We start from the raw sequence: 22,977 nt of genomic DNA on the forward strand, positions 1-22,977 counted from the left end.
ATTGTTTGATTCTGAGTAAAGTCTTCAAGTTCTCCTTTACTTTCTTGAATGCTCTGTGGCCATTACTTAGATTTTTTAACATTGTTTTACTCAATGCATTCAAATCAGCCCATAGTTTTTTTTTAATGCAAATGCTTGGAAATAAAACAGCTGTGCCTCATCTCCTTTCTCAATGGGTCTGGGATGGGTAATTTGTGTTGGGATGGATGAGGTTAACATCTAAAAGTACCCAGATGCCAAGAAATCAATACCAGTTGAAGCATAAGCAAAATAAATCTTGATCCTACAAAAGGTCATAATATGAAACCAGGACATTGGAAATAGTGCTATGCATGACATGAATTATTGAAGACAGCATTAGCAAATATTGGCCTATTATTTTTGAGGGTACTATTATTTTTTGTTGCACTTCAGGCTGCAGCCTTGGTGATGTCCTTGCATCCTCATTCTTGCTCACCTCATGTAGCCAATTGACTAGCAAATCTCTTCATACCATATCTTATAAACATGAACTTCTTTCCAGTAATAGAGACATGACCTTACTATAGTTAAGGACCTCACCTCACCTCACCTGTTGCTTGGAAAGTTGGAATAGCCTTATAATAAGTCTGACAATCTCAACTCTCTGCCCAATACAGACTCCCAATTGATTTTCTTAAGGTGTAGTTATTTTCATGTTATTCCTATCTTTTTAATAAACTCCAACATCTTCTGCTTTCTGAAGCTTGAATATAGTCCTCTTTTTATATACCAAAATGTATATTCTCTTCCATATGAGATAATTTGCCCCATTTTGTCTCTCCCGATCTCTTCTCATTATATTCCTCACATATGTATTCATATGGCCATATGCCTTCATATACACACACACACACACATTTCTATTCCCTTCAACTATTCTCATACTGAGAAAAGTTTCATAAGTTACAAATGTTGTTTTTCCATGAAGGGATGTAAATAGTTAAAATTTGATAAGTTCCTTATGATTTCTTTTCCCTGTTTACCTTCTCATGCTTCTCTTACTACTAGAAAGCAGATCAAATTTTTTATTCAACTTTTTTTTTTCATCAAGAAACATGATACTAAGTTTTGCTGGATATGTGATTCTTGCTTTTAATCCCAGCTCCTTTCACTCCTGGAATATCATATTCCAAGTCCTGTTCTCCCTCAATGTAAAAGCTGCCAGATCCTGTGTTATCCTCATTGTGTTTCCACAATATTCTAATTGTTTCTTCTTGGCTGCTTGTAATATTCTCTCCTTGATCTGGGAACTCCAGAACCTGGCTATAATATTCCTTGTAGTTTTCTTTTTGTGATTGTTTTCAGAAGGTTAGTGTCAGTGGATTCTTTCAACCTCTATTTTGCCCTCTGGTTCTAAAACATCAGGGCAATTTTCCTTGATAATTTCTTGAAGGATGTTTTCTAGGTTCTTTTTTTGATCATGGCTTTCAGGTCTAATAATTTTTAAAGTATCTCTCCTGTATCTGTTTTTGAGATTCATTTTCCATCTGGCAAATTCAGCTTTTTAATGCATTCTTTTCCTCTTTGCCTTTTTGATCCTCTTTTGCCATCTGAGTTAGTCTATTTTTAAGGTTTATTTTCTTCAGTCAGGTTATTGACTCTCATTTCATAAATTTCTTGCACTGTTCTCATTTCTCTTCCCAATTTTTCCTTCATTTCTCTTATTTGGTTTTCAAAATCCTTTTTACACTCCTCTATGCCCTGTAACCAGCTCATATTTTTCTTGGAAGCATTTGATGCAGGATTTCTGACTTTGTTGTCTTCATCCTGTTCCATGCTTTGATCCTTTTTGTCCCTAAAATAGGACCCTAATATTTGGTTGTGTTGTTTGCTTTTCTTCCTTTACTTGCTGACTGTATTACTTGTCTTTTGAGAATTTTGCCATAGTAGAACTCTGTCACCAGAAAGGGTAGCTTTTTCCTAATCACTAGGGTTTTCACAGCTGCTGGAGCTCTTATTTGGGTGGCCTCTCTGAAACTTCCACATGCTCTGGCCAAATGCTCACTCTTGTAACTCTGTATACATACATGCATTATACATGTATTTGCATACACTCATATATATATACACATATACACATGCATACGTAGATACATACACACAAATATATTCCATTCAACTACCCTCATACTGAAAAAAGTCTCTTGAGTTACAAATATCATCTTTCCATGTAGGAATATAACAGTTCAACTTTAATAACTTACTTATGATTTCTCTTTCCTTTTTACCTTTTAATGCTTCTCTTTATTCTTATATTTCAAAGTCAAATTTTCTCTTCAGCTCTGGTTTTTCATCAAGAATGTTTGAATGTACTTTTTTTCATTTAATGTCCATATTTTCCCCTGAAGTATTATAGTCAGTTTTTCTGGGTAGGCGATTATTAGTTTTAGTCCTAACTAATTTTGCCTCTGGAATATCATATTTCAAGTCCTTCAATCCATTAGTATAGAAGCTGCTAGGTCTTGTGTTATCTTGATTGTGTTTTCATAATACTCAAATTATTTCTTCCTGAATGCTTGTAATATTTTTTACTCAATTTGTTTTAGAATATTTTTTGAGAGGCAATCAATCAGTGGATTCTTTCAATTTTATTTTACCCTCTGGTTCAAGGATGCCAGGGAAATTTTCCATAATAATTTCTTTAAAGATAATATCTAGGCTCCTTTTTTGATCATGCATTTCAGGTAGTTGAATAATTCTTAATTTATCTCTCCTGGATCTATTTTCCAGGTCAGTGGTTTTTCTGATGAGATATTTTGCCTTGTATTCTATTTTTACATTCTTTTGGATATACTTTATAGTATCTTGATTTCTCATAAATTCATTACCTTCCATTTGCTCCATTGTAATTCTGAAGGAATTTTTTTCTTCATTGAGCCTTTGGAATTCCTTTTCCATTTGATCATTTCTGGTTTTTAAGACATTACTCTTCTCTTTGGCTTTTTGAACCTCTTTTGCCTTATGAGTTAATCTATTTTTAAGGTGTATTTTCTTCACTATTTTGGGGTCTCCTTTCACAAGCTGTTGACTTGTTTTTCATTATTTTCTTGCATTACTCTCATTTCTCTTTCCAACTTTTCCTCTACTTCTCTTACTTGATTTTCAAAATTCCTTTTGAGCTCTTCCATGGCTTTCACCAATTCGTGTATTTCTTGGAGGCTTTTGATTCAGAAGTTTGGACTTTGTTGTCTTCTGGTTCTAAGTTTTGATCTTCTTTCTCACCAAAGAAAGATTCTAAAGTTTAATTTCTTTTCCTCTGTTTGCTCATTTTCCCAACCAGTTACTTGACTTTTGAGTTCTTTGCCACAGTAGAAGTCTGCTTGCAGAGTAGAGAGTGCTCTGTCCCATATGTTCCTTCACTTTGTACAGCTGTTTTCAGAGCTACTTCTAGTCACCTGCCTCAAAACTTTGAGAACTCCTTCTCCACAGTCACCATAAGCTTTGCAATGCCAGTACTCCTCACCCTAGGACTGCCATGCAAGACTGCCACGCAGATCCAAGCAGAGTAAAGCAAAAGAATCCTGCCTCAGCACCAGCAAAGATATTCCTGCAGTTTTGCTTTTATCAGCCACTTGGTCCCCCCACTATCTGTGGACTTGGAGCTCTGGAAGTAGCAGCAGCAGCTGCTGCTGCTGCCAGCTCTGCTGCCCTGGGACTAAGGCCAGATTGTGTTCTTCTGTCATGCAGGTCCCAAAGAGTTTTTTCTCTCACATTCTACATTGTCTTTGGCATTTGTAGGTTGAGAAGTATGGAAACTACCACAATTGCCAGAGATTCCATTCCCTTAGGCCTGCTCCAGCCCTGTCTGTGCTAGTGTGACTCATTCTGGACTGTGCTGTGCTCTGAGCTCTATATGATAGAACTTTGTTATTAACCTTCCAGGTTGTCTTGGGCTGGAGATTTGTTTCACTCCATCACTTTATGGGTTCTCTAGCTCTAAAATTTGTTTAGAAATCTTTTCAAGGTGTGAGAGGTGATTGGGGTACAAGCTTAAGCAAGTTTATACTTTTACTTGGCCATCTTGCCTCCACCCCATCATTGTGAAACTCTTAAGAGCAGAAACTATATCTTTGTTTCTTCCATATTCTTTTTAACAAAGAATAAGATGCATGTTGAGGGGATATTTTGTTATTGATTAATTGATTCTTTTATTATTTTTTTTTTGCTTCTTAGAGGGGGGAAGGGCAGGGCAATTGGGGTTAAATAAATTGCCAAAAGTCACATGGCTAATACGTGTTAAGTGTTGAAGGACTTGAACTCATGTCCTCCTGAATCCAGGACCAGTGCTCTACTCATTTTGCCCCCCAGCCACTCTGATTAATTGATTCTTTAAACACAGACTTTGGGAGTTAGGGAAGTGGGACAGCCGGAGTGATAAAAATTGCTTAGGATTTCTTTTCCTCATGTCTTTTTTGTGTATAGATATGTATGTATATTGTATGTACAAATAAGTGTGTATGTGTTTATTTATATTTATACTTAAATGTTTCTTTCCCTGTTCTTCCTCTCCACAGATGGAACATCAGAAAGCACGGCCAATTAATCTAAATGTTTCTAATGTTGCTCTCCCCTCAATGTCTTTTACAACTAGTTGAACTAATAATGAACTGAGGTGAAAAAATCCTACCAATCTCATGAAATTATTGTTATAATGGGGAAAAATAAAGGCAGGGGAACTGCAACAACTGTAAAAACTGTTCAGTATTTTTCTTTTTCCTCCAATTTTGTTCCATAAAATACACAAGAGATACATTGTGTGTTGCCTTAGTTACCTTTCCAATAAAAGAAGACAACAGCGAAATTGGATTTTTATGTAATTCTATCTTAATAAAAATCTCATTTTACAAAATGAAAATGCAGAACTGGTTAAAAATGATTGGAATAATACACATGAATATTTTTTTGGCTTTTTGAATGAAATTTAGCATATCCTAATTCATTAAAAATTAGGGAATAGAACGAAAGAGCCTGTTTTATCTTTCAAATATAATATGATTTTTTCCTAGAAAATTCATAGGTAAATTGGCCATTTCAGTTTATTCATAAACTCAATTTTTGTGGAACAAGGTTAGTTCCAATTCATAGAAATGAGATTTTGCTGTATGGTAATGTAAAATATGTGATACACTGCTTTGGGGTATGTGGAGATGTACATTAATTCACAGAAAAGAATTTATTTAGGAGCTCACCAGGGACCAACCACTCTGGAGTCTAAATTTATTCATCACTGGACAAACTTAGCCTGTTCCTGATACAGAAACTGAGGGAGAGACTGATTTTCTAGAATCTGATCAATCAAAAAATATTGAGAGAGCAATGTGGCACAATGGAGAGAGAGTTAGGGTTGGATATACGAAATGCATAGTAAAAATCTTGCCTCAAACAGTAGCAATATGGTCTTTTGCAAGTCAGGAATCTTCTCAGCATCAGTGTCCTCACCTATACAATGGGGATAAGAAGTGCACTTAATGTCATATGTTGTATTGTTGATGTGAACATTAAATGAGATAACACTTGTAAAGTCCTTTGGAAACCTTAGCCTGTTATATTATGTTAGTGTTTCTGTTAACAGATTAGTACATATGAGACACTCCTAAGCCTTTGGGGAATGTAATGAAGTAACGTATATACAATTCCTTCTATTTTCTTATACTTTATCATAGGTAACAAAATTACAGATATAAAAAGTTTAATAACAGCATATGAGATAAATAATTTTAATTGTTGCTTTCTGATGAATCTCTTAATTTATAATCTCTTCATATTCTAATTTCTTAATTTTTTCCCCTAAAGATTCTAAGAAGTGTCAAGCTTTCAGGACCATTCCTCTGCCTTCAAGGAAATGTGGAGATATAGAAGGGGAATCTATTCAATAAGATCTAGTCATTCTCAACCCAGAAATCAAACTCTCTTCCAATGTGTTCCATCAACAGTCTAAGAATTTTCAAAAATATTTCCTGTAAAATCTCAATAGATGTGACTGTTCATCAGAAAGTCTATAACACCTCATGAGTGGGAATAACTAAGGAAAACTTAACCTGATAAAGGAAAAACAAAAGGTGACAGACAATAGACTAGTCTTCCATTATGAAAATTAACTGGGAGCTCTCCTTGCTACTGCCTCAGGCCCTAGACTATGAAATTCTGCCTCATGTGATCCTTTATCTTTGGACACTGACAAAGTCTCACACTCTCTTTCCTTCTAACCATAACTCAAACTGCCACCATTATAGCTTACATTATTTAAGCATTCCAGCCTTAAATATTCATCATATAGTCTCTTAATTTAATACTTTTTCAATACAACCTTTACTAAGGTCTTACCATACATGAAGCACCACAGATTCGAAAATAATACTGAAATGGTTCCTATACTTAAGCAGTACATTTTTTTTTCTCCTACCATTGCTATGAGGTAGGACAATTTTCTAACATCCCCTCTTATGCAGACTGTTACACAAACATAATTCATTATCTCTACCACTTCTATGTGACCTGGGTAAGTCCATTCTCCATTCTGGACCTCAGTTTCTTGATCAATAAGTTTATTGATTTTGACTGGATCATTTCAGAGGTTCCATCTAGCCAGAAATCTAAAAAGCAGCATTGTATATTATATGGGGGGGTAGTATCCTTGGAATAAAAATGAAAAGATTTGTTCTGAGTCCATGTTATGAAAGAATAACTGAAATGAACTTGAATAAATCATTGTCCTCTCAGTGTCTCAGAAAACTATCTAACTCTAGACCTGAAAATGAGTTCCTAATTAGCAATAGTGGAGACAACTTCTAAATGAGGAGTTCTCTATATTCATTAAATCACAGGTTCATACAAATACAAATAAATGAAGATACAAGCCCACAGTTCCATATGGCTACTGATACTTTGGTGCCTTAAATTCCAGGAAAAAAAGTAACCCTGACTATTTCTAATATGTCAATGACAACAGGTTAAAGAGAAAAAAAAAAACAGTCAACAGCTTATTTTGTCCACAAAGGTGCCAAGCAGCTGATTCAAGATATTATTTTATATCTGAACTGATTAGTGCTTTATCATCATATAAATGAATTCTTAACTTTAAAACTGTAGCTGCCCTTTAATTTTATTTTTGTGATTTGAAAAACATGTCTGTCCAGTCTCTTTCTCATTACTATTCCTCCTAATCAACTGCTCATCTTTAGCTCAGCAAATATACAATATAATGTCTTCCAAACAAGCCCCCAACTGTTGAGATGTGAAGAACTACCTTCCCCTGTTTTTGTCCATTCTTCCATCAGAACTGATTTTTGCAAGTAAGAATCATGACATTTAATAACACTTTAAGGTTCATGCAATACTTGTCACTATAATTCTGTGAGGTAAGGAAAACAGGTATTACTTTGACTTTTTATTTTATTTTAATTTTTCTCATTTTTTAAATAGTATTTTCTCTTTTCCGCAATTACATATGAAGAAAATTTTAGCGTTATTTTTTGGTTTGTTTTGCTTTTTGCAGGGCAATTGGGGTTAAGTGACTTGCCCAAGGTCACATGAATGTTTGTGTGTGTGTGTGTGTGTGTGTGTGTGTGTGTGTGTGTGTGTGTGTTAGGTGTCTGAGGGCGGATTTGAACTCAGGTACTCCTGACTCCAGGGCCAGTGCTCTATTCATTGTGCCACCTAACCGCCCCTTTAGCATTCATTTTTACAAGACTTTGATTTCCATTTTTTCTCATTTTAAAGTGGTAGACAATTTGATATATTCTTTTCAGGTTTTCTTTCTATTTATTTATTTTTTTTTTAAATCTGCCTGTTAATCCTTTCTCATGTAACATTAGCATTCTACCACATTCATCTACCACAGATTATTTAGTCATTCTCCAAGTGATATTTGCAATGTTTTGCCAGTATGAACAGGGCTGCTATCATTATTTTTGCACATGTAAGTCCATTTCCCTTTGTTATGATCTCTTTGGGATACAGACATAGCAGTGATATTGCTGAAACAAAGGGTATGCACAGCTTTATAGCCCTTTCGGCATAGTTCCAAATTACTCTGCAGAATAGTTGAATCAGTTCACAACTTCTCTAAGAATGCATTAGTGTCCCAATTTTCCCACATTTTCTCCAACTCAATGGGGCTCAGGATCTTCCACTGCTTTGCTGAGGTGGGGCTTGCTACTGGTTTGTTGGGATGCTTCCCATCCCTGCCTGCACTTCCCTTTCACCAGAGTGATACAGGTCTTTCTTGCTGATCCTCCAAGTTTCTTGAGCAAACAGATTATATTGATTCTAATGTTCCAGGATTTGTTTGGGGGTACAATTTTGTGATTTCTTTGGAAGTGAATGTGGGAGAGTTACAACAATTCACTACTTACTCTTGGCTCTCAAAAGTCTTGCACTTTTTTCCCCAAATGCTTTATTAACTTCTGATTTACATCATTCATTTCCACCAGACTTTGAGTTACAAATTTTCTCCCCATTTTTCCCCTACCCACCCCCTCAAAATAGCAGTCCCACAGGATTTCCCCTCCTCCAATCTGCTCGCTCCCATATTTTCTCCCATACACCTTTCTACTTTTCCAGTGGATCTCTATGCCTCAGTGCCTGTATATATTATTTTCCAATTACACACACACACACACACACACACATATATATATACATACATATATACAAACATATGTATACACACACATATTTGATTTTAAAACTTTGAATTCCAGATTTATTCCCTTCCTTCCTTGTCACCCACCCTTACTGGGAAGATAAGCAGTTCAGTATAGGTTGTACATGTGTGGCTAATGCAAAACAATAACATAATAGATATTTTAAAAAAGGCTTACTATATTTCCTTCCCTCTTATCCCACATCCCACTTGTTTTATTCTCTACTTTGATCCCATCCCTTTTCAAAAGTGGGTGCTTCCAACCTCCCTCCCCCCCCAGCCTGCCCTCCCTTCCATCATCACCCCTCTTATCCCCCCCCATCTGCTGTAGGGTGAATTATCTTATTTAGTGTGTATTTCATTCTCTCCTCAAGCCAAATTCAATGGGAATAAGATTGACCCATTCCCTTTTGCCTTCTTATTATTCCCCTCCATTGTAACCATTTGCCCGTGCCTCTTCTGTATGAGATAGTTTACCCCATTCTGTCTCTCCCCATCTTGTCTCATTATATTCCTCTCTCACCTCTTAATTTCATCTTTTAAGTATCATCCCTTCCTGTTAAATTGATCCTGTGCCCTCTATCTGTGTATACGTATAAACATATATATATAAATGTATATATATATATGTGCATATATATATATATATATATATTCCCTTCAACTACTGAGAAAAGTTTCATAAGTTACAATCATTGTTTTTCCATTTAAGAATGTTAATAGTTCAACTTTGGTAAGTTCCTTATGATTTCTTTTCCCTGTTTACCTTCTTATGCTTCTCTTGCTTCTTGTATCTGAATGTCAAATTTTCTGTTGAACTCTGGTTTTTTCAGCAAGAATGCTTGAAAGTCAGGGGCAGCCAGGTGGCTCAGTGTAGCAGCAAGCACCCCAAGCGTCCTCAGGGTTTGCAGCTACCACAGGTTCTTGGATCTGCTTTGTTAAAGGAAAGCAACTCAAAATGGGTTAACAAGCTTACTTTAATCAGTCAGACATATATCGTTTACCTTGTTCAGGAGAAAAGGTCAGCACCCTGAACCTCAAAGTATACAGGCATAATTATCAAGACAGAAACATCAAGTAGACAGATTTCCAAACTGTTCAACCATTACATCCATACCCAGTCAACATCTGGGTTTCCACATTCTGGGTTTTTCAAAGCCGGGGGACTCTCAACAACGGCTTCCCAGAATTCAGATCAAATCACAGAACACTTCTCAAAGTGAGTCCCAAAACAAAGCTACACATCAGGGCTTATATAGCCTTCTCCTGGCTCAGAGAATGTAACAACCTTATTGACCCACTGGCCAATCAAAAAGTATCTTGAAAAACAAGCCTCCCTCCCCAGGCTTCTGGTGCACTTTAGCCTAGGGGCAGGGAAGATCTTTAAAATTTACATTCGCATTACACTCAGCGAGTAAGAGCACCGGCTCCAGTGTCGGGATAACCTGGATCAAATCTGGGCTCAGATACTCAGCACCACACCCAGAAATAATAACTGGCTGTGTAACCTTGAGCAAGCTACTTAACCCCAATTGCTTTAAAAAAAAAAAGAATGCTTGAAAGTCATCTATTCCACTGAATGACCATATTTTCCCCTGAAATATGACACTCAGTTTTGCTGGGTAGGTGACTCTTGGTTTTAATCCCAGTTACTTTGTCCTCTCGAATGTCATATCCATTCCCTTCTATCCCTCAGTGTAGAAGCTGCCAGATCCTGGGTTATACTGAGTGTGTTTCCACAATGTTCAAATTCTTTCTTCCTGGCTGCTTGTAATATTCTCTCTTTAATCTGGGAATTCTGAAACCTGGCTATAATATTTCTAGGCTTTTTCTTTTTGGGATCTTTTTCAGGAGGTGATCGTTGGATTATTCACCCTCAATTTTCCCCTCTGATTCTAAAACATCAGGGCAGTTTTATTTGAGAACTTCCTGGAGGATGATTTCTGAGTTCTTACTTTCATCATGGCTTTCAGGTAGTCCAATAAATTTTAAATTATCTCTCCTGGATGTAATTTCCATATCGGTGTTTTTTTTCTGATGAGATATTTCACATTGCCTCTATTCTTTCATTTTTTTGGATCTGCTTAACAGCATCTTGATTTCTCATAAAGTCATTAGCTTCCATTTGCTCCAGTCTTATTCTGAAGCCATGATTCTCCTCATTGAGCTTTTGAGATTCTTTTTCCATCTGGCAAATTTTACTTTTTAAGGCATTCTTCTCCTGCTTGCCTTTTTAAGCCTCTTGTCATTTGAGTCAGTCTGTTTTTTAAAGTGTTATTTTCCTCATTCAGGCTGTTGACTCTCATTTTATAATTTTCTTGCATTGTTCTCATTTCTCTGCCTGATTTTTCATCCACTTCTCTTATCTGCTTCTTAAGGGCCTCTATGGCCTGTAACCATCTCCTATTTTCTTTTGAAACTTTTGTTGCAGGAGTTTTGACTTCACTGTCTTACTCCTGCTCCCTGCTTTGCTCCTTTTTGACCCCAATATAGGAGTATAATGTTGGAATCTTCTGTCTGCTTTGTTTCCTTTGCCTGGTCATGTCACCCCTCAGTCTCTTGACCCCTGGGCTTTTTGCCAAAGTAGGAGTCTGCCACCAGACAGGGAACTTTCCTCCCAAATGCTGGGTTTTTCTTAGTTGCTGGAGGTATTAGATGGGTACCCTCTCTGAGGTCTCTACATGCTCTGGCAAGCTGGACATACATCCCAGGACCTCAACCCTAGGCTGCAATCCAGATCCAAGCAGGTTAAGGGAAGAGCAATTACCCCTCAGACTGGTGCTTGGTCCCCCTACACTCTGCAGGCCAGGAGCTGAAGCTCTCATGTGGCACTAGCTGGCTGTGCCGGCACCTCAGGGGCTTCTTGCCTTGGGGGCAAAACCCACACACTCCTACTTACTGGTCCCAAAGTCCAGACTGCACTGACCTCTCACTTTGGCCTTCACATCTGTGTGTTGATTAGTCTGGAAAAGGCCACAGCTGCTGCTGATCTGGCATCCCTATGGCCGAAGCTGGTCAGGCCTGTCCTGGGGCTAAAGCCTAGGATTGGGGCTGGGCTCAGCTCCAAGAGCACTGTGCTGGCCAATTCCTGCTGGCCTGCCTGGCTGTCCTCAGCAGGAGGTTAGCTTCTCTGTGTCATTTTGTGGGTTCTGCAGCTCCAAAGTTTTTTTAGATTCCCCTTTTTACATAGATTGGGGTAGGTGGAAGATGGAACAGTGGGGAGGCCCTGCTTCTACTCCTCCATCTTGCTTCCACCCTTGTACTTTTTTATACTATAATTTAAATACATGATAAGAAAAGAAAAAAGAAATATATCATAAACTTAAATATTAAAACAAATATAATATAAGAATAGAAAAAAAGTCAGGTGCACGGTAGAAAGGAAAAGTGGGTTGAAAGTATAAAACAATAAATTTCCATTTCATGAAAGTCTATGTAGGGGTGGCTAGGTGGCAAAATGAGAGCTGGCCCTGGAGTCAGAAGGACCTGAGTTCGTATCCCGCCTCAGACACTTAACACACACACACACACACACACACACACACACAATTGGCCAAGTTACTTAACCACAATTGCCATCCAAAAAAAAATAAAAAACAGCCTATACAACAAACAGGACCTTTTGTGTTGAGAGTTGTCTGTCTTTGCTTTCTTGTATGTTTTCTTTTGTTCTCTGCTGTGCATGTCTTATTTTGTTCTTTTCTTTTCTCCTTCCTCCCCAGCCCCTGAAGGCTACAACTGATTATGGACATATTTAAATATAGATATAGATATATACATATACATATGCATACATACATACATAATACATAACCATATACTTTTCCTAACAATTCTACTCTGAATCTTTGCTTTTATTTTTCTGTCTTTTTCATTTCTTATCCCTCCTGGTTGCTCTACTTTACTTCTACCCACTACATTGCCCTCCTATTATTTAATCTACCCCTCCCTCCCAAAATCCATGTCTTATTTTTCCATTCTCATTTATCTAAACACATTTCTATACCTCTTTTAACCTCTTCCCTCACCCTTCTTTCTACACATCCTTCCCTCATCCTCTTCCCTATCTCTATCCCCACACGCATACTTGTGCATATTGTTCCCTTTTGAACCCATTCCCAATAAAAGTAGGTTTCCAGAATGAATAGAACTGCTCCCCAATCTAATTCTTCTGTCAGTTCTTCCTCTCACACATCATTCATATGATTACTATTTTTAAGTGTTCCTAAATCATTTTAATTTTTAAAGTCATATCATACTCAGGTCTACTCCAAACTTTCTCATGAACTAACCAATAATTAATCATAATCTTAGATATATATTTTATATTTTAAACACATAAAAAGTAAATTTTCTACCCTTGTTTAGTCCCTTATAATTAGTCATTTGCATGTACTTTATATTTCTCTTGGCTCTTATATATGAAATCTTTTCTTAAGCTCATTTTTGTTTTTGCTAATAAAACACTGACAATATGAAAGTTTATTAAATGTTCACTTTTTTCCATTCAGGATTATGATTACCTTTGCTGGGTATGAAATTTTTACCTGGAATCCCATTTCTTTTGTTCTTCCATATATAGTGTCCCAAGAAATGCAGTCTTTTAGTGTCACCTCTGCAAGGTCTTGTGTGATTCTAATTGTGACACCACCATATTTATTTATTTTTTCTTAATACTCGTATTATTTTACCTTTGACCTGAGTCTTTCAGTATTTGACTATGATATTCCTGTCGGTTTTCCTCATTGGATCTTTTAGATGGTAAAAGGCGGATTTTTTTCTATTTCTACTTTCCCCATTTGTTTTAATGCTTCAGGACAATTTTCTTTAATTATTTATTGTTATTGTACAAAAATTCCTTTATGATCATATCTTTCAGGTACTCCAATTATTCTTATGTTTTCTCTTCTTGATCTGTTCTCTAGATCATTTGTTTTTGTTTCTCTTGAGACGTTTCACATTCCCTCCTTTTTTTTTCATTCTATATATTTTGTTTTATTCTTTCTTGATCTTTACAATTTAACTGCCTTCCCCTTTCCAAATTCTGATTCTCAAAGAAGAATTTTATTCCTTAATATTCTGCATGTCCTTTTCTAAGTGGTTAACTTTATTTTCACAACCTTCTTGTTTTTATTGGATTATTTTTTTTATTTCCTCAATCTCTCTTATTTTATTTTAAAAATATTTGTTAAGTTCCTCTTTGAATAATTTTTGGGCAGGTGACCATTTAACATTACTCTTTGGGATAAAAAAAAATGGGTTTCTTTGATTCAGTAGCCTCCTCTGAAGATGAACCTCAGTCTCCTCTAATTTGATAGTAACTCTCTATGATTAGATTATTTCTCCTTTGTTTGTGAATTTCTTTTTTATTTGTAGTAGCTCCATTTTTGTAATCACCTCTACTTTGTAGAGTGTGGGAGATGGTGCTTCTGGCTTCAGATCCTCTTTCATTTCTCCGCTTTGTCCTGGAACTGAAATCACGACCTCCAGTAACCTGTAAGTTCCCACTGTGAGCATCATTCTTGCCCCACTGTTTCTGTACCCACTGTACCTGCTGGGTACTGCCTGACCCTGTCTTGGGCAGCCACACTTCTGCAGCACAGCTGTTCCCAGTACTCCTTGTCAGCAGAAGTTCCCTGTATCTTCCCCACTCAGACATTTATTTCTGCTCACTCTCCCAGAGGTAAATGTTCCTGTGACTGGGACTGAGGTAGCATCCCATACCAGCTACACCAGGACTTGCCTCTTGTTGTTTAAGTGAACCTAACCTGGAGGTTCACTCTTCACAGGGACCAAGCCTAGTCCTTAGATGTTTCTTCAGATCATCTCAAATTGTCCTAGAAGGAACCCTGTTCAGCCTCTACTTTTATTTCTTTTTACTGCTCTATGTTTTTGCTGAGGAGTAATTTTATTTCTTTAGTGGTAGAAAATCTTGAGAGCTTGGAATTTTCTGACCTACTCCACCATCTTCCCAGAATCCTCTCTGTACTTTTTTTTCCAAATGAGGAAATCAAGGCTCAGAAGTTATAGCATGCTACTTAGTATCAGAGCCAGAATTCAAACTTAGTTCTCCTGATTTGAAGTCTACACCACACTGTTTCCCAAGCCTAAGGAACATTTGGGATCATGGGATCCTCAGTTTACCTTTTGTCTATCATGAGGCTTTCTAGAGTAAAGTCTCATCAAAGATCCACAGTGCTCTCCTCTTTTCCACTTTAGCAACAGTCACTAGAGAATGCAAGGTCTACTGTAGTCACACTTCACAACCACAATAAGGTTTCAGCTACTTTTCTACTTCTAGTCTGAAGTATTAGCACTTGCTGTGGTATAAAACAAATGATATTTAGAACTAAAAGATCCACATGAACTTTTATAGAATGGAATTACAGCAATTTGTAATTTTTGAAAATCAAATATTTGTTCAACTTTCAGATCTGGAGATGTCCTGCTCATTAATGTCATACCTATACCTTTGCAATCTCAGTGTAAGTGTGGCTCTCTTCAGGGGAAGGATTTGGGAGACTGCATGCACAAGGTCTTGCCAAAAAGAAATTCTCCTTCATATGGAGAATTCCTGCATACTTTGTACTACAGAGGTCATTGGGTGTATTAAAATTTTATAAAACTTATTAACTTTTCTTGATTGCTACATCTTTAACACATTAACTAACCTGTATAAATTATTATTTCAGAGGACAATGCACCTGTTCATCATCAGTTAAGAACTGGTTTTCCTCATGTTAACTAACAAAAGTGAACTCTTTTATGAGAGTAATATATTCATAGAATAATTGTTCCAGCCGGACTTGACTTCCTTTAGAGCATCCACCTGTTCCCCAGATGGCAGCGAGGAAGATAATGTGTTTAGTTTGGGTTTCTTGATTTAACAACATGTGCAATTTTTAAATATGGAGTGATGCCAGGGATAGCTAGTATTTAGCATTCAAGAAATTGTAGAACAAGGTGCCTTTGATAATGTCCTGGGTCCTATTTTTTGTAGGGAATACATTGTTTCAAAGAATCAAATTAAGACTGAAAGATTTAACATTCTTATGACAATATTAAAATACCAACAACTTCACATCATGAAGTCAGACTTGGATTCAGGAAGACCTGGGATCAAATGCTATTTCTGACACATATTAGCTATGTGACCAAAATGGAAAAAAATCCTTTAATCTTTCAATGAAGCAGCAAAGTCTTTAAGTTTGTAAATAAGGAGGCAGCCTGTTGGAATGGAAAGAGATATAGGTTTGGATACAGAGGTTGTGAATCAAAAATCTGGCTTTGCAACTAATTATTTATGGGACTTGTGAGCAAATCACTTAACTTCTCTGCGTCTCAGTTTCCTTATAATCAATATTAACAATTTAGACTGGATGGCTTCGTGGAACCCTTCTGATCAAAAATCTATGAGCCTGCATTAAAGTGGACTTGCTGAACTACTTATATTGTGTGGATATGCACAACAATTATTTCCTGTATCAATGAAATCATCAGTTCAGACCAAAACCCCAAACTCAAACTAATGTAATAATAATAATAAATAATATTAATAAATTTAAATCATTATATATATATGTATGTTCTTTCAGTTGATCACTCCATCTCTGTGAGGTAGATGCTACCATTAATATTAGTTTGAAGATGACAAAAATTGAGAAGAAGGTTAAGGTGTCATTAAGTGATATGCTCAGTTTCACATAGCTAGTAAGTAAAAGGGGCAGGTCTTGAACTACAGAATTCCTGGCAATTTGAGGATTTTTTCTCCCAAAACCATTTTACCTCCTCTTTAATGTATTATTTTTAATTTTATCTTACCTATGGTTAAAAGATATCGGGGCAATTTTCCTTTGTAATTTCTTGAACTATTATGTCTAGGTCTTTTTATCATGGCTTTCAAGTTATCATATAATTCTTAAATTATTCCTCCTCAATCTATTTTCTAGGTTACTTGTTTTCTCAGTGACATATTTCACATTTTCTTCATTTTTTCCTTGCTTTTGAATTTGCTTCATTATTTTTTTAATGAAGTCATTAGCTCCCAATTTCACAAATGTAAATTTTAAGGAATTCTTTACTTCATTGAGCTTTGCACTTTTTTATCTACTTGCTCAATTTTGTTTTAAAGGTGTTATTCAGCATTTATGTGCCTCTTTTTTACCAAACTATTATTTTTTTGACAAATTTCTTATATTACTCTTCCTTTCTGTCCCCAATTTTCATCTACCACTGTTAAATCTTTCTCTCACTCTTCTAGGAATTCTTGTTAAGCTTTTGTTCAATGTGCATGTTTTTCCTTTGTAGCTTTCCTTTTAGCTGTTTTCACATTATGATCTTCTGAGTTTCTATCTTGATCTTTTCAGTCACCATAACCTCTTTTAATGGCCAAGTTTTTGGATGTTATTGTTTGTTAACTTTCTCACCTCTTTCTTGATTTCGAACTTTAAAAGTTCGGCCCTGCTCATTGGGGGTTGGAAAAACTGTTCCAAGCTTCAGGTTTTTCATGCTGCTGTTTTCAGAGCTAGTTCTGGAGGGGTGTGAGTTTTCAGTGCTTGCAAGGTGATGTCATTCAGGGAAAGAAATGGTTATTGCTCTCCTGGTCTGTGCTCTGGTCTTTACCCATAAAGGATAACTCTGCTCTGCTGTCATTAGCACTACTACACCTCTCTGCCCTTGAACTGTTGAAAATGTGTTACTCTCTGTCAACCCCAAACTATAGTGTTCCCATCTGCTCTGAAGTTGTGATCTTGAATTACATATGGGCAATGGAGATTCCAAAGAGTGCCTGCTCATCATCTGGTGCCAGAATATAGTATTTTATAATCTCTTTCTGATCAGTTCTTCAATTATTTTACTATCGCTGGCCTGAGAACTATTAATTCTGTCACTGCCATCTCCAAGGCCTCCTGTGGGTGTTGCTACCTCGTGTTTTGGGCTGGACCTCTCCTTACAATATTCAAAATTACTTCTGGTTGTTAAAATGTCTTCCCCTGGGGCGGCCAGTTAGCACAGTTAGTAAGAGCACAGACCCCAGAGTCAGCATAACCTGGGATCAAATCAGGGCTCAGACACTTAGCACCCACCCAGAAACACCTGGCCCTGAGCAAGTTCCTTAACCCAAATTGCTTAGGGGCATCAAGGTGGCACAGTGAGTAAGAGCACTGGCCCAAGAGTCGAAATGACCTGGGATCGAATCTGGGCTCAGATACTTAGCAGCCCACCCAGAAATACACTGGCCGTGTAACCTTGAGCAAGTTACTTAACCCCAATTGCTTTAAAAATAAATACTAATAATAATAATAATAATAATAAATAAAATAAAAAAATTATCTTCTCCTGATCTTTTCTTGAATATGCTACTCTAGAATTTGATTATTTTAAAGTCATTCAGATGGAATATTAGGAGAAGTTGGCTGCATTCCTACCTTTATTATAACATTTTGCCTCTGCCTCCCTATATACTTTTTAAATCTAGATTCAAGAGAGAATTATTTATCTTTCTTAAAGAAAGTAATCCTTCCTGGCAGATTTATTTTAAGCTCTAATTGCACAAATGAAGAGTCAACATAACACTGCAAAAATTTAAGTGTAAATAAAATCACTCAAAATAACTTTGGAGGATTTTCTCCTTTACTGATGGGCATACCTTAAATAATCTACTATAATCATTTTACCACTTCTGCTTTCTATTAAAATTCTCTTCAGCATGAGCACTTTTAATGCATTAAGGTAGCTTTCCATCCAGTAAAATATGAGTTCTTCAAAAACAGGATTTGTTCAATTCCTAATTTTTCTCTTTCTCTAGAACCTGAAACAATATCTTTCAACCCTTGTGAGTTTGAGAAAAATTGAATTCCTAAGAGCTACAATGCATTACTCTCAAAATTACATACTAAACCATCCATGGAAGTAAATATTATCTTTTATTTTTCCTTTCAGTTGAAAATGTATACAAAGAAAAAGCTGAAAGGTGTAGGGCAGATAGAATCACTAGTGTGATATCCTTAGGGACACAATTGTGTATACCGACATCATGAAAGTCAAGATTCAGATGTGCCCTACTAAAAACTATACTAGTAGTCTGGGATCAGAACTCACCATTCAACTCAAATTGTCTTCAACATTGTGACCAATGATCTCTCAATTGCCTAATCTAATGAAATTTTCTAAGTCCCCACCCTTTATCTCTTCATAGATTATGGAGTATATTAGGATGTTAAGGGAAAACTATCAAATCTGGTTGGCTTGTTGAGCCATTTTCAGGGCTTCATATTCACCTTGATGTCCAACCAGTCACCCAACTCTCACTTGTGGCTCTAAGAAACTGTAGTATGCCTGGTGGCTACACCTATCCTAGCAAATGGGCTAAAGAAGATTGAGGGTAACTGACAGGCCTCAAATCTACTGGTGAATTAAAGGCATATCTGTTCCAAGTATATGGAAGTTTCCCATGGCAGAATGGTTGTATGAGAGTCATTATTTCCAAGGGCCACGAAGGCAGTTGAAACAGGTGCTATAGAACACTTAGAGTTGCAAATATAATCTTTCCATGTAGTAATGTAAACAGTTCAAATTTAATAAGTTGATTGTGATTTCTTTTTCCTGTTTTCCTTTTCATGCTTCTCTTGATTCTTGTATTTGAAAGTCAAAATTTCTGTTTAGTTCTGGTCTTTTCATCAAGAATACTTAAAAGTCCTCTATTTCAATGAATGACAATATTTTCCTCTGAAGTATTATACTCAGTTTTGTTGGGTATGTGATTTTTGGTTTTAATCCTAGCTCCTATGTCCTTTGGAATATCATAATCCAAGACTTTCTATACCTTAAGGTAGAAGCTGCTAGGTTTTGTGTTATCCTGATTGTTTTTCCACAATACTCAAATTGTTTCATCCTGATTGTTGGTGATATTTTCTCTTTGAACTGGCAACTCTGGAATTTGACTATAATATTCCTAGGAGTTTTCTTTTTGGAATCATTTTTAGGAGGTGATCAGTAGATTCTTTCCATTTCTATTTTGCTCTATGATTCTAGAATATTAGGGTAATTTTCCTTGAGAATTTTTTTAAAGATGATGTCTAGGCTCTTTTTTTTATCATGGCTTTAAGATTGTCCAATAATTTTAAATTATTACTCCTGGAACAATTTCCAGGTCAGTGGTTTTCCAATGAGGTATTTCATATTGACTTTTATTTTTCCATTTTTTAGGATCTGTTTTATTATATCTTGATTTCTCTTAAAATCATTAGCTCCCATTTACTTCATTCTAATTTTAAAGAAATTATTTTCTTTGCTGAGCTTTTGAACTTCCTGTTCTATCTGGCTTATTTGACTTTTTAAGATATTCCTCTCCTCATTGGCTTTTTGGACTTCTTTTGTCATTGTGTAAGGTTTCTTTTTTTTTTTTTTTTTCTTTTTGGAGGGCAGCTGAGGTTGACTTGCCCAAGGTCACATGGCTGGTTTTTGTGTTAAGTTTCTGAGGCCAGATTTGAACTCAAGTCCTCCTGACTCCAGGTCCAGTGTTCTATTCACTGCACCACCTGGCCACCCCCAAGTAAGTTTATTTTTAAAGTGTTATTTTCTTCAGTATTTTGGGGGTCTCTTTTAGCAAGCTGTAGACTCATTTTTCACTATTTTCTTGCATCCCTCTCATTCCTCTTCCCAATTTTTCCTCTAATTATCTTACTTGATTTTCAAAATCTTTGTTGAGGTCCTCTGTGATCTGAGACCACTTCATATTTTTCTTGGAGGTTTTTGATGCAGGAGTTTTGACTGTTGTCTCCTTCTGGTTCTGTGTCTTGATCTTCTTTGTGACCAAAGAGATTCTATAGTCTTATTTCTTTGCCTCTGTTTGCTTATTTTCCCAGCCAGTTTCTTGATCTTTGAGCTCTTTGCCTCAGTAGAATTCTGCTTTCAATGTGCAGAGTATTGTGTTCCAAATTTCTGGGATTTTTCTCAGTTGTCAGAGCTACTTCTAGGCACCTTCCTCAGAACTGTGAGGAGGACTCCCTCTCCACATCTACCACAAGCTCTGCCACACCAGTGCTCCTTCTCACCCCAGGACAAACACCCAAAACTACAACTCAGATCCAGGCAGGGCAAAGCAAGAAAATCCTGCCTCAACACCAACTAAGAGATTCCTGCAATTGTCCTCTGACCAGCCACTTGCCCCCCCCCCCCAGTCTGTGGGCCTGGAGTTATGGAAGCAGCTACTGATACTGCTGCTGTTTCTACTGCCACAATTGCCACCCCCTATGCCACCCTAGGGGTAAAGTTCAGACCCTGCTTTTCTCTCATCCAGGTCCAGCAGGGGTTTCCCACTGACTTTTTACTTTCTCTTTGGCGTTTTTGTGTTGAGAAGTCTGGAAAGCCCCACAGTTGCTATTGATTCAGTCCCCTGGCATCTGCTTATCCCTGGTTTATGCCAGTGTGGCCAATGTGGGATTGCACTCCTATACTAAGCTAATGGGATAGACCCTTCCTGTTGGCCTGGCAGCCTGTCTTCCATGGGAAATATGTTTCACTCAGTCATTTTGTGGATTCTGTAGTTCTAAAATTTGTTTAGAGTCATTTTTTTGTTCAGGTATTGAAGGTAATTGGGGACTGGCTCTGCCAACTTCCTGCTTCTACTCTGTGAACTATTACTATCAATAGTCTATTTGATTTATTATTCTATTGTTAGTTGTTTAGATTCTCTATCTTTGCCATGTCAATTTCATCAATTCACGTTTTTGTAGGTATTCTTTAACTATTTTTTTATCTTCACAGCAACTTTTTGGCATATAATTAAATGAAATATTTTCCAATGATATTCATTATTCATATTTTATACATTTTGGTTGATTTTTTCATTTTAACAATTGATTGTCCACTTTTTTCCAATTTTTTTTAAAGCAATCGGGGTTAAGGAACTTGCTCAAGGTTACAGGGCCAGGTGTTTCTGGGTGGGTGCTAAGTGTCTGAGCCTAGATTTGATACCCAGGTCATCCCGACACTGGAGCCAGTGCTCTTACTCACTGTGCTACCTGGCCACCCTTACATTTTTTTTTTCTAATAGCTTTGGCTATTTTGATGGTTTTTGTAAAAATATTTATTTTTTCTTTGCTAATAGTTTGTAATTTTTTTTAGTTTTTCTCTCTTTTTTCTTTAAGCTTAAGAACTCTCCTTTTTTTCCTACCTTTAAGTACATTTACATAGCAAAACAGCAAAGTTGTTGGTGACTAGGGTACAATACAAAAATCAAATAATTTTTTGCTGTTGGATTTTCCCAGAAGAGGGAGGAGTAAGGGTAGAAGTATAGTTCAGTTCCTCAGTCTCCTTTTTAATATACAGTTTCAAGGAGAGATAACCTTCTAAAATTACATTAGATATATCCAATAAAATTAATATGTTACATTAATATCATTATTAACCTATTATACCTTTATAATTTCTATAATTTGATCTTTGGCCTAATCACTCTTTAACAATTAATTTTAATATATTATAGCTTTGATTACTTATTTTATTTGTAATTGTATTCGTTGAATCATGAAGTATAAATGAAGTGTTTTAATTCCTGCTTTAAAAAAAATAATTTGTGCTAGACACACTGATGAATTTTCCAAAAATATTCCTAAAGATATGTAACTCACAAATATGCATTCTAGTAATAAATTCCACTTATTTTCATATTCTTACTAAATATATTTTCCATGAATTGTGTTGAATGATGTATTTTTTAAAATTCTTTTTTCAAGAACTGTTTTCTGAAAGTGGATTTTTCCAGTCTTCTTCTATTACTGTACATTTGCATATAACTTTTCATAATTTAGTTCACTTCTCCCTTAAATATAAGATAGTTATGTTATTGTGTCTATTTATAAGTAATTAGATATAATGGTATGGTGTAGCAGCAAGCACCCCAGTGTCTCTAGGGTGGCTGCCACCACAGGTTCTTAGATCTGCTTTGATAAAGGAAAACAACTCAAAATGGGTTAACAAGCTTACTTCAATCCAACATATATCATTTACCTAGTTCAGGGGAAAAAGGTCAGCATCCTGAACTTCAGAGTATACAGAAAGAATTATCAAGACAGAAACAGATCAAGTAGACAGATTTCCAAACTGTCCGACCATTACATCCATACCAAATCAATATCTGGGTTTTTCAAAACCAGGAGACTCTCAACAACGGCTTCCCAGAGTTTCATCTTATCATATAACAGAACACTTCTCAAAGTGAGCCCCAAAACAAAGCTACACATCAGGGCTTATATAGCCTTCTCCTGGCTCAGAGAATGTAACAACCTTATTGATTCACTGGCCAATCG

The sequence above is a fragment of the Petaurus breviceps genome, unplaced genomic scaffold (genome assembly GCF_028583685.1).
Source record: "Petaurus breviceps papuanus isolate PSGF00001 unplaced genomic scaffold, PetGlider_PUasm1.0 551, whole genome shotgun sequence".
Taxonomy (NCBI): domain Eukaryota; kingdom Metazoa; phylum Chordata; class Mammalia; order Diprotodontia; family Petauridae; genus Petaurus; species Petaurus breviceps.